This window comes from Polypterus senegalus, chromosome 4, assembly GCF_016835505.1.
Source record: "Polypterus senegalus isolate Bchr_013 chromosome 4, ASM1683550v1, whole genome shotgun sequence".
In the NCBI taxonomy this organism is placed as follows: domain Eukaryota; kingdom Metazoa; phylum Chordata; class Cladistia; order Polypteriformes; family Polypteridae; genus Polypterus; species Polypterus senegalus.
In genome coordinates, this window is record NC_053157.1 from 119,256,203 (window position 1) to 119,268,399 (window position 12,197).

The window sequence follows — 12,197 nt, forward strand, 5'->3', positions numbered from 1 at the left end:
AATGGTCACTGCCTTGTGCCCAGTAAGGTTGAAATTGGCTCCTAGTAACCCTGGGTAGTATAAGTGAGTTAACTTGATGGATGATTTTGTAGCACTGCCATATACATTTTTTAGGAGGATACTACGCATACTATACATGTGCTATATATTGTACATTGCCTGTCTTTTTGTGTGCTGGTCGTTATTGCCTGGGCTTCAGCAAGTTTAATGACACATCTGGGATCTTTTCTCATGACCACTAGACAGTGATTGACAGAATTGCCCATCGTGGGTGGGATTTTGAAGCATCTGCCAGGAACTGTTCTGGTCAGGAACCAATGACAGGTCAGATCGCCAAACTCAAAATGGGAGAAGGAAGAAAGGAATGTTAGACAGGATGGCTGATTTACATCCAGGCATCATTTTCTTTTAAGGGAAGAATTAAAGAGACAGATTTCATCAACACTGAACTGAAGAGGTGTAAATGCCTTACCCACTGTCGGCGAGGCCAAGGTTGGTGAGATGGCCACCTAGATACCCTTTTAAGACTGTTCTTGCATTCTGGCTAGATGATCATCAGAGGAGGGTGAGATCTGTACCTTTTTGTTTTTCAGGATAGCACCAGGATATCTTCCTATCTTCCTTCCTTTGCAACATTCAGCTTGTTATTTTCCCATGTCCTTCCCCAACCCACTTAAACAATACGCCATTTAATCTTGGACTGTCATGTGTAGAGTCCCGTGTAGATAAAGTATGCATTGAGTATTCTTTCTTTATATTGATGTGCAGGGGTGGGCAAAAGTAGGTTTACCATTGTGAGTATGCCTTGTCTATAGTTATATAGACTATAGTCTATAGTATATTGTTGCAATTTAATATATTGTCATAGGACAGTATTCTTGTATTATTATTATTTATTATTATCATTTTATTTTTGTATTATTTATGTTCTTATTTTTCATCTTATTCTTCTTCTTATTATTGTTATTAGCAAGTAGACTGCAAGAATGTGTAAATAATGAAGGCTGGCAATTTGAGCACTTACAAGATTGTACCTAAGTACACTGAGCCATTGTGACATCATTTTGAGTTTATAAAGTTAAGAAAGCTATTGAGTTAATAAACCATATAAACAACTGTAAACCCACTTTTGCCACCCCTGTACATAAGTGGGGTTTAACTGTACCGGTGCATCCTTCGTAATTTAAATTTGTAGTGTTTTTAGGTTTATTTATTTTTGTATGGCTGGGATAAACTGATTGGAGTGGAGGCTATATGTAAAGTTTTATAGTCTGTGCTCAATGTAACATCTATACAGTATTTAAAAGTATGTGAATTATTTTGCATGTTATGTTGGGTAGCGGAGCATAGATGATCAGTTAAAAATATTTTTTTTGTTATTTCGACACTGCAATGCTATTGTTGACTTTTGTTTTTTTTTGTCTTTAGGTGACTGCAAGTTCAAGAGGAAAACGTCAGAAAAACCTTCAGAACTTCAGTTAACATTCAACTGACAATGTAGCATTTCTCGCCTTGAGTTTAGAGGGACTGTTACAATTTAATATATTGTGATAGTTGTATTCATAAGGGTTTTGTCATAAGGACATAAGGACAGTTTTAGATGGGACAAGACATCTGCTAGAAGTGCCAATGCTGTGTCTTGTCTCCTCCTAGTCAAAACACAATCTCGGAGGACTTGTTCCTCCAAAGTGAGCAATACATAAAGGATATCCCTGAACCTTTTGCTGGCATCACCAGTGACCTGAATGAAGTCTATCATGTCCAGCTTAAGACAGAAGAAGAGATGAGATGCTTTAGTGCATGAACTAATTTGCTTCTTTATTAGCTAAAATGTTGAATAAACACCCTCTGAAGAGCTCACATTATGAGAGTGTTTATATATTAGTTCAGGATATGAAAAGTTACCCACAGAGAAGAAAAACTGAAGATATTTGAAAAACCAGTGAGAGTTAGTAAAGTGACTGTCAATAGTTCAAAATGTGTCGCAGAAATCGTGGTCACAAGTAAGAAAATCCTAAATCTATCTGGTTTCATTTCCATATCTAACAATTTAGTTACAAAGAATCTGGAATGCTCCAGATTTTCATTAACATCCCAAAATACAGTATGAGCAGGTTAGGCTGAATGGAGATTGTAGATTTGCTTTGTATTAGTGATGGTGCATGATAGTGAATTGCTGCCTGGTTCAGGATTGGTCCCTGCCTTGTGCCTAATAAGGCTGAAATTGTCTCCTGGCAAGCCTGGAATGTATAAATGGGTTAACTTGGTGGATGATTTTGTAGCACTGCCATATAATTTTTTTAGGAGTATACTATACATATGTGCCATATATTGTACATTGCCTGTCTTTTGTGTGCTGGTCATCATCACTTGGACTTCCACACATTTACTATATGTCAAACGTAGTGACATCACTGAAACAAACAACTGGCAATGATGCTGTTGCAATAATCAGGATGGCTGAGCTACAAGTGTCAAGTTCCAAAATGGTAGTTGCCAAGGAAGAAACAAAAAACAAAATGGCATACAGTTATTCATCATTTTCAAAATGTCATCACAACAGCTGTTCTCTATCTTGGCTCTTTTTCAAAGGAAGCTCATCATGAGGGTGGTCCACTCAGTGAAGCATGTGAATTTGTACTATTTTCCAATCACAAAATGTGTAATAAATGGAGATATCAGTGTCTCTCCAATTCTTCCTTGCTTTCCAGTCGTTTTTTTTGCAAAAATATATTGTTACGCTTCTCTCTGCCTGCTTACTTTTGTAGCAGGACATGGATGCACTGGGGAACCACTGCATGCACATTTGAGACTTCTGCACACCTCAGAGTCTTTTCTGCTTTCCTTTCTGTAAGATATTTGATGTAAGTCATATATTTATTTTATTTTTTTTATTTGGGCAGTATAGTATTGTAGTGATTAGTCCTGTTACCTCCTCAAAGCCCCCTAGTTCTAGATTTGAATCCTAGCCAATGACTCTGTTTAGTTTGCACATACTCTCTTTGTCTATGTGACTTTTAGCACTAGGTACTTTGGTTTCCCTCCCATTTCCGAAAGATAGATATGTGCAGGTTAGGTTGAATTGTGTGACACAAATTTTATTCATAAGTAGGTTTGTGTATGAGTGTGATGAACAGATGTTCGGTCCAGTGCTACTTCCTGCTGTGCATCTAATTCTGCTGGCATAAGTTCCATGCTAAATTAAAGTGTCTGCTGATAGCTACTTACAGCAGCGGTGACACATTGCCTTATCAACAGGGACTGCTACCATCATGGTACTGGGTTGGTTTAGACCCACAATCAATGCAAGAAATCTGGCCTTTCCCTGTTCTTTTCTATGCTGAGGAAAAAGTATAGTAACATGTGACGCTGCTACAGGGAGTTCTATCTACAGCACAACTGATCTATTATATCACTCAAATTTCTGAAGTATTTCCAATAGAAATTTCAGAAGTGGTCGTGGACCTTTAGTTAAAAACTTGTTCTTCCCTTAGTCAGGAGAGCTTGAAGCTGGAAGACAGTTGTTGACAAAGCCTCAACTGGCAGGAAGGAAGGAAGAAAGAATGGTGCATAGGTAGGCTCTGAGGACATAGTTGTTGTTACTTTACCTGGGGGTTGATTATTATTCTCAAATGTAATTATTCCTTCTGTTTGTTATCAATAAACCCCCTTTATCTTGCAGCTTCGGTCACTTGTGTCTGCTGAGTTCAAGGGTCTGCACTTGAGAACTCCTTCTCCCTTCTAATCATATATTGCAGCTCCAGTTCATTAAGAACTCTGCTGCAAGAGTCTTTACACAAATCGGCAACAGTGAGCACATCATACCCATCCTGCTTCGCCTTCACTGGCTCCCTGTGTCTTACTGGATTGAATATAAAATTCTATGAATAACCTACAAATTTTTAAATAGCCTTCCATTGGACTACTACTGACCTTCTCCTTCACTATGCTCCCATTCACTGACTAATGTCCTCAGATTCTGCCAATCTTGTTATGCTCCAAACCGAACCTGCACTCAATGTGCGTCAGGGCATTTAGCTGTATAGCATCCAGACTTTGGAATGACCTACCTATATTAATTTTATCAGCTGACTCAATTTATTCTTTTAAAAATCAACTTAAAACTCATCTGTTCAGGAAGGCTTCTAACTTAACATGACATTCTGACCCTTCTTTCAGTTAACCTCTATAAGTCTCAGGATAATTTGTGTGTATATTATATCACAAATTATGTTATTTGTTTGGGCATTTCTTTTAATATTGAATTTAATATTTTATTCTGATTTATTTTTTCTTTTATTCTATTTAATGCTTTGTATTTATCTGTTTAGTGTTCTATACAGAAAATATTTGTATCCAAATAGGAGGAGGAGGAGAGATGCTGAGTATATTGGGAGAAGGATGCTAAGGATAGATCTGCCAGGAAAGAGTAAAAGAGGAAGGCCTAAGAGAAGGTTTATGCATGTGGTGAAGAGAGGACATGCAGGTGATGGGTGTAAAAGACCAAGATGCAGAGGACAAAAAGATATGGAAAAAGATGATCCGCTCTGGCAACGCTTAACATTAGCAGCCGAAAGAAGAAGAAGAAGTTAAATATACCCTGCTGTTTACAAATCTGGAACATAGGAAAGGAGCTATATAAATAAAATGTATTATTATTATTATTATTAACAATGTATTCACAGAAGGAAATGAGAGCCTGCCTCTAATGGTGGTAGTCAAAAAGCGGTCAGCAACACACCCCAAAATGATAGAGTTTGGGAAGCAGGCTTTATGGGAACGCAATTGAGTGAGGAATTGCTGGCCAAGACAGGTTGAGACACACAGGTATACCAAAGAAAGGCTTTGAAGAAACACTGCTAGTGCATGTAAGGCAAGAGATATTAAGTATCAAATATTTTTAAATTTATTGTATATATATATATATATATATATATATATATATATATATATATATATATATATATATATATATATATCTATACTAATAAAAGGCAAAGCCCTCACTCACTCACTCACTCACTCACTCACTCACTGACTCATCACTAATTCTCCAACTTCCCGTGTAGGTAGAGGGCTGAAATTTGGCAGGCTTATTCCTTACAGCTTACTTACAAAAGTTGGGCAGGTTTCATTTCGAAATTCTACGCATAAGGGTCATAACTGGAAGCTATTTTTCCTCATATAATGTAATGGAGTCTTGAGTTGGAGATGGCAGTGGGGGGCGGAGTTTCGTGTGACATCATCACGCCTCCTACGTAAGTACGTAGAGAAAAGGAAGAACTCCAAACAGCGATGAGCACAAAACGCCATTTCACAATTGAGAAGGCAGAAAAACATTATGAAGCAAATGATGCATACAAGCATATTCATAAGTACAGCTACTGCGGAAACAAAGCACGGCGTGAACCGTAAGTTTATATTAAATTAAGTTCATAGACAGGCTGCCACTAGCGTTTGTAGTTTAGTGCCTGCCCATATAAGGCCGTCCATCAGCGGCAATCCAGTACAAACACTGCCGGTAAATGTTCACGGGTGAAGGACTGTGCTTATGCAGAGGAAGATGAGAAGGTCAGGGTGGTGTTTGGCACAAACTCATTGAAACTGCGAGAGAAACTTTTAAGTGCCGGGTCTTAGCTGACATTACACGAGATGGCACCAGTACAGCTGGGAACCTTCGATGCAAGAACACCAAGCGGCTCACGTGAACTGACGCAATGCGCAGACAAAAAGCAACAGTTCCAAGGAGTGCTGAACAAAAACCAAATTACACAATTGAGAAGGCAGCAAAAAAATATGAAGCGTCTTATACATACAATCATATTCATAAGTGCAGCTACTGCGGAAACAAAGCACACGGTGGAAAAAGTGAATGACCTGCTAAAGGAAGACAGTGTAAAAAAACCCGTGCATGCAGTTTGTCACATCGCAGATAAAAGGAAGACGAGCTGTTTATTGATGCAGTAAGGAACTAATCGATGAATGAAAGCTCTTATCTTTACAACGATTGACAAACACGGAATGTAACTTGAACACATCCTACAAATACGAGCCTGATTGAAAGAAATAATGATAATCAAATCCTTGATGACAGCAACACTCAGTAACACTCACAAAACAATTACTGTATATTGACAATCATGTTACGTTATTTTTAAAATGTTCCCTTTTCTTTTCATAACTTCTACTTCTCCACTGCGTACACGGTATATATATAAATGTTTATATATACCCGATCTACAATACATACTTTAGCATAGACAAGCCACACGCTGTGGCTAATTGTAGAATCTTCGCCTCTAACGCCGACATTCGAGGTTCGATTCCCAAGAGGGGATGCACTGAGTATGTACGCGCGCTACCTGATTCATTTTACCTTCGCATCTCCTTGGTTTGGGACGTATGAAAAAATATTAGGTTAACGCAGAATCATGTTACGTTATTTTTAAAATTTTCCCTTTCTTAGCACAAGCACAGCTGAGAAGCTTCGATGCATGTACTCCATAACGCGCTAAAAATAACGATTTAATCACACTTTCAATTCCAAGCAAACGGGAACTTTTGTCAATGCATGATTTCCTGGTACATCCATTACGCTGATGCACACATCACAGCTACAAAATGTTAGAGTCGGAATAAAGCGCTTCCTACGACTGATCATTTCGACTACCCGAGTAAGCCTTGATAAAAGCATGGTTTTGTGCACACTGAAAAGCAAGCAAAATTAGATGCATTACAGAAAGCGGACTTTGTGGCTCTTACTGGGGATCATTGGACTTCTGTGACCGTTAGTAATTCTAAATACATCTAATTACAAAATGTTCAATGATCACACTGTTTTAGCCTAATGTACAAAATAATTTTGGCTAATGTTACTCAGAGTTTAAAGAGTAAGCTGGTCAAATTACCTTTTATGTTTCTGACTTATTTTTTAAGAAGAAAAACTGCACTTTATGTTGAAATTTTGGTTATTATTATTTAAAGACAATACTATTCTGAAAATGTACTTAAAGTACTTAAACTACCACTTTATTTTTAAGTCTGCCCAATTTTAACCAGGGATGATATTTTTGTTTCTGTTTTGAATTCAAATGCAGTTTAAAAGCTTTTTTCAGAAATTAAAACAGCTTCAGTTTACAATATTCATGTACATGTCTATTATTTGATTCTGTCGCCACAAAAACCGTTTTAAATTAAAAAAAACATTTGCGATTTGGGGCAAATTTATGTGCGATTACATACGATTAATCAAGATTAATTCTTACACAGCCTCTAATTAATTGGATTAATTTTTTAATCGAGTCCCACCCCTAATATATATATATGTAGATATATATATGTAGATTTGTATATATATGTGTATATACAGTATATATGTAGATATGTATATGTTGTATATACAGTATGTATATATGTGTGTGTGTATATGTATATGTATATATATGTATGTGTGTATATGTATATATATAACTGTATATATATGTGTATAGATGTGTATATATATATATTTATATATATGTTTATATATGTGTCTGTGTGTGTATATATATATATATATATATACAGTATATATATATATGCCAACAACACTCATGACAATGACAAAACAATTACATTGTCAATCATGTTACGCTATTATTAAAATGTTTCCTTTTCTTTTTACTTCTCCGCTGCCAATCGAGGTATTTTGCTATATATATATATATATATATATATAATATAAACAGATAGATATGACAACAACACTCATATCAATGACAAAACAATTACATTAACAATCATCTTACGTTATTTTTAAAATGTTTGCTTTTCTTTTCATAGCTTCTTTAACACACTACTTCTCCGCTGGCTGGTATTCTGCTAGTATATATATATATATATATATATATATACTGTATATATATAAATATATATATATAATGGCGAGCGGCTGACGGTGGACGGGACACCCAGAAGAGCCGGAGCAGGGCTTACACCTTCTCCAGACCACGAGGGTGCAGCTGCCCTGGATGGTATGGGGACCACAGGAACAGAGCTTGGAAGTTCAACCCTATGGAGGCCCATGGTCACCGCCATGGGGTGCCTGGATGCCTGAAGACCCCTGGCCCTCAACACTTCCATCACACCCAGAATTGCTGGGGGGAAGAAGACCATGGACACCTGGAGTGCCGGCAGTTGCTTATTGGGAGGCACTTGGAGCATGGGTGATTATAAAAGGGGCCGGCTGGACTTTAAGGGTGATTGGTACGGTGTACTGGGTTGTGTGCACTGTAAATATTGTAAAATATGATTAAACCATCGGTGTCCGCTTCTCTGTGACCAGGCCAGCTTCCACAATATATATATATGGGATCTACATAGTGAACAGCAAAGATTGAAACAGTGGTAAAGGTAACAGTTGTGGTATTTCTGTATTCATGTCCAAGCAGCAGTTTAGTGTAATGTATTACAAGTAAAATACAGCACATCATTTTAAACAGGATTCTGTGCAGCTTACGATAGATCACACTGAGCTCACTGCAGGAGTAGAATATTCTCAGTACTCAGATTGCATACTGTAAACAATCAATAAACATTGAACTTGGTATGAAACTCAGTGAAACCTCCACTGACTCAACAATCCCATGATAAAGAAATTATTTTGTACAGATCATTGAACATTTAGCACAAGCATTTTAAAGAAGCAGAAGGCAGAAACTGTAACAAAACTGACTATATCTACACTTGCAGGTTCCAAATTAACACCAGGGCAGGTGTACCACAACTTTCCTTTTCATCCTTGTCCTTTACAGCCAGGAGGGCATTGACCTGGTAGAGCTTCTCTGAGCTCACCTCCAGGCCTGCTATCAACTCAACCCCTTCCAGTATCTAGAGCATGTAGTCACGAATAATAACTGACCAATGAATGACCAGAGACATGGTAGTGGAACCAACACAAGAGCTCTTAACTTTATCCTTTATTTTTTGCCAAAAGGCAATAACTGGGGATCCCAATACTCTTACTGCTTTCTTTGTATTTTCCTTGACAGAAAACATGAAAATAATTTTTGTAAGTAATAATGCTCTGGGGATGTCCATTTCAGGACATGTTTGTTGACCTTGAAAGCCAACAAGTGAAATTACATTAAAAATATGACGACTTGTTTCTGAAGTTTGGTCATTGAGGTCCAGTTTGGTCATTGTCTTCTTTTAACTGGATTCCTACCTTAATTAAGTAAGCTTTTACAATGCAATTCCCAATTTATGTTTTTTTTGTATCAATTCATAAATTACAACCCGGTTATGCTTACTTTTTACAGGATGAAAAATGAATTCTAATGCATATGAATTCTTTTATTGCTTTTTAGTGTTTTGTTCCTTATTATTGTCAGGTTATTTATGACATTACTTACTAATAAGCACACAAGTGTCATGTCATGTCATTTTCTAAACTGCTTAATCCACACCAGAGGTGTGGGGGGCTGGAGCTTATCTGAGCAAGCATAGGGTGCAAGGTAGGAACAAAATCTGGACAGGGCGACAGTCCATAACAGTGTGAACATACACACACACACACTCAGACTCCAAACACACACAAGGGCCAATTTAGCATTGCCAGTTCACCTTACATGTATGTCTTTGGACAGTAGGAGGAAACTGAGGCATCTGGAAGAAACTCATGCAGACACAGGAAGAACATGAAAACTCCAAGTACATAAGTGGGTAACCCTAAAATAGCTGCCCTTTAGCATCAATTGTAATTTATCCTTGTGTCTGCAATGCTTGTCATAAATTGTCAGTATTCAGATACAATTAAGAACACAAGCTACAAAGAAAAGTGATTTTCTTTTTTAAAATGACAGAGTTAAGCATCTAAAGCTATTGCAAAGAATTATGTAGTGTCATAGTGTAAATGTAAATCTAACACTAATGCACTTTTCTGAAGGTGCAGTTAGAGAAGAAGTAAAAAGGACATCTTATTAAACAATAAGATCAATTTAGGGTAAAAACTTACTCAGTGATTGTTAAACTGGTTGTAACAAAAACTTGCAGCCACAGAGGAGCCCCCAGGACTAAACTTAAGAACCACTGACATAAAGGGGCTAATAACAGTGACCTGTACCACACGGCATGTAAGATTAGCAGTTTTCCATGAATGCTCCTGTGGTAGTTAGCAGTGTTAGAAGGTTCTCTCTAATAGCTTGAGAATAAATTGTGCAAATGACCTGGACAGACTATTAGAATTCACAAAGGTAAGCAAAGATCATCCCATGAGCAGATGATTAGCAGTCTTTCCCTTCGAAAGTCTTTGATTCCAGTTCACAGCGGGGCTAACCTGAAGACTGGCTTCCTAACTGCTAATGTCATCTGGGAATCATTTCAGCTGATTCCTTCCTGGCCTCAAGCCATGCTCCTTATCACAAAAACACTTTAAAAAAGCAGTCTGAAGTCTCAGCTGGCAACCTTTTTTTATTTTAAGTCCCAGGAATGAATATGCATGGTAAATGATTTTCTTTTCATTTCAGTGGAGGATGAACTCCTCCTGCACAGAGAGCAGGGCCCAAGCCATATCTTAGCTTAGAAGTGCTTGATCTTGCTTGTTTACCCTGCTGTGCTGTCTCTTGTAAAGCCAGTGATGGTAATCTTCTCCGATAAGCGGAATAATGTAAAACAAAAAAAAATCTTTTTCAGGTAAAATCAGAAAAAAAACAGCTGTTTGGCTTGAGACCTGTAGAAAAAATTGTTGAGTAGGTTACAATAATTTTATCATTGAAACACATTCTACATCTTTTTGAAAGCAGGGAAGGAGTCCATTATGATAATGGCTTTTAATGTACAGTGAACAGCAAATATTATTTAGAGCTGTCATTAAGTTTGCATATTATGAAAGATTGATTTTTTGTAAAGTTTCCATGCTCGTGTTATATGCAAGAACTAATTCATTATTTTATTACTCTTTCATACCATCTTCTTCTTTACTTTGCAAATATCAGGACCTGAAAAACATGGAAATGGTGTACTCAAAGATGATGAGTGATAAATTGGCCCATCTCTTTTGAACATTAAAAAATGCATGAATGTAAAAATGCAACTACAGTAAATTATTAATATGCAGTGGTGTCGTGGGTGCAGCAATGCAGAATTGAACAGCACAACTGGTTGGTGTCTTTTTAACATTTGCTTAGTCTCCTTATGTCTTAATGGAGACTTTTATGGGTTTGCTGTTATCCTTGCACATTGTAAAGATGTGTGTGTTACATTAATAGGTGATTCCAAACTGGCTACATATGTATAGTCTTGTGCCTTGTGCAGGGTTGGTTTGTGTTTTAGGCCAAGTCTGGAAGGATTGTTGCTGAAGCCTCCTCTGACTTTGAATGTATTTAAACTGGTTTGAAAAAATTATGTTATGATGAAAGGAAATGAGATCTTATGAGATTATCTTTTAAACAGAGAACAGAGATAAGGACAGATTCTGTTTATCTGTTGCTTTTATAATATTAAGGGATATTTCTTTAAGCCTAGATTTTTTATCCATTCATTTTCTAAAACTTCTTTGCTCCATTACTATGTCATAGGGAGCAATACCCTACAATGGGAGCATTTGAAGTAAGGCAAGAAACAATACAATACAATTAATTTTTGTATAGCCCAAAATCACACAAGGAGTGCCGCAATGGGCTTTAACAGGCACTGCCTCTTGACAGCCCTCCAGCCTTGACTCTCTAAGAAGACAAGGAAAACTCCCAAAAAAAACCCAGTAGAGAAAAAATGGAAGAAACCTTGGGAATGGCAGTTCAAAGAGAGACCCCTTTCCAGGTAGGTTGGGCATGCAGTGGGTTTAAACAGCACAAAAGAGGGATGCCAATCCATCTCACAGTATAGCAACACATACTGCATTTTTAGAGACATTGATCAACTTTCTTTCTAGGTCTGCTGATGAAGTTCAGTAAGTGCTTACATTTGAATCACATTTAAAGCAAACTTCATCTTTCTTGCATTTTTAATGGTTTTTTTTCTGCAACTATAGTATGTTGTATAGTTGCGTTTCTTATAAGATATGGGCTAAAAGAAGGCAACATATACATAGGCAAAAAGTAATGGAAAACAAAGAAAATACAAAAATGATAAAAAATATGCTACTCAATTATTGTGGGAGCAAAAAGGAAATTTGTAGAGTTTCATGAAATGAAAATAAGTTACTGTATATAGAAACACCA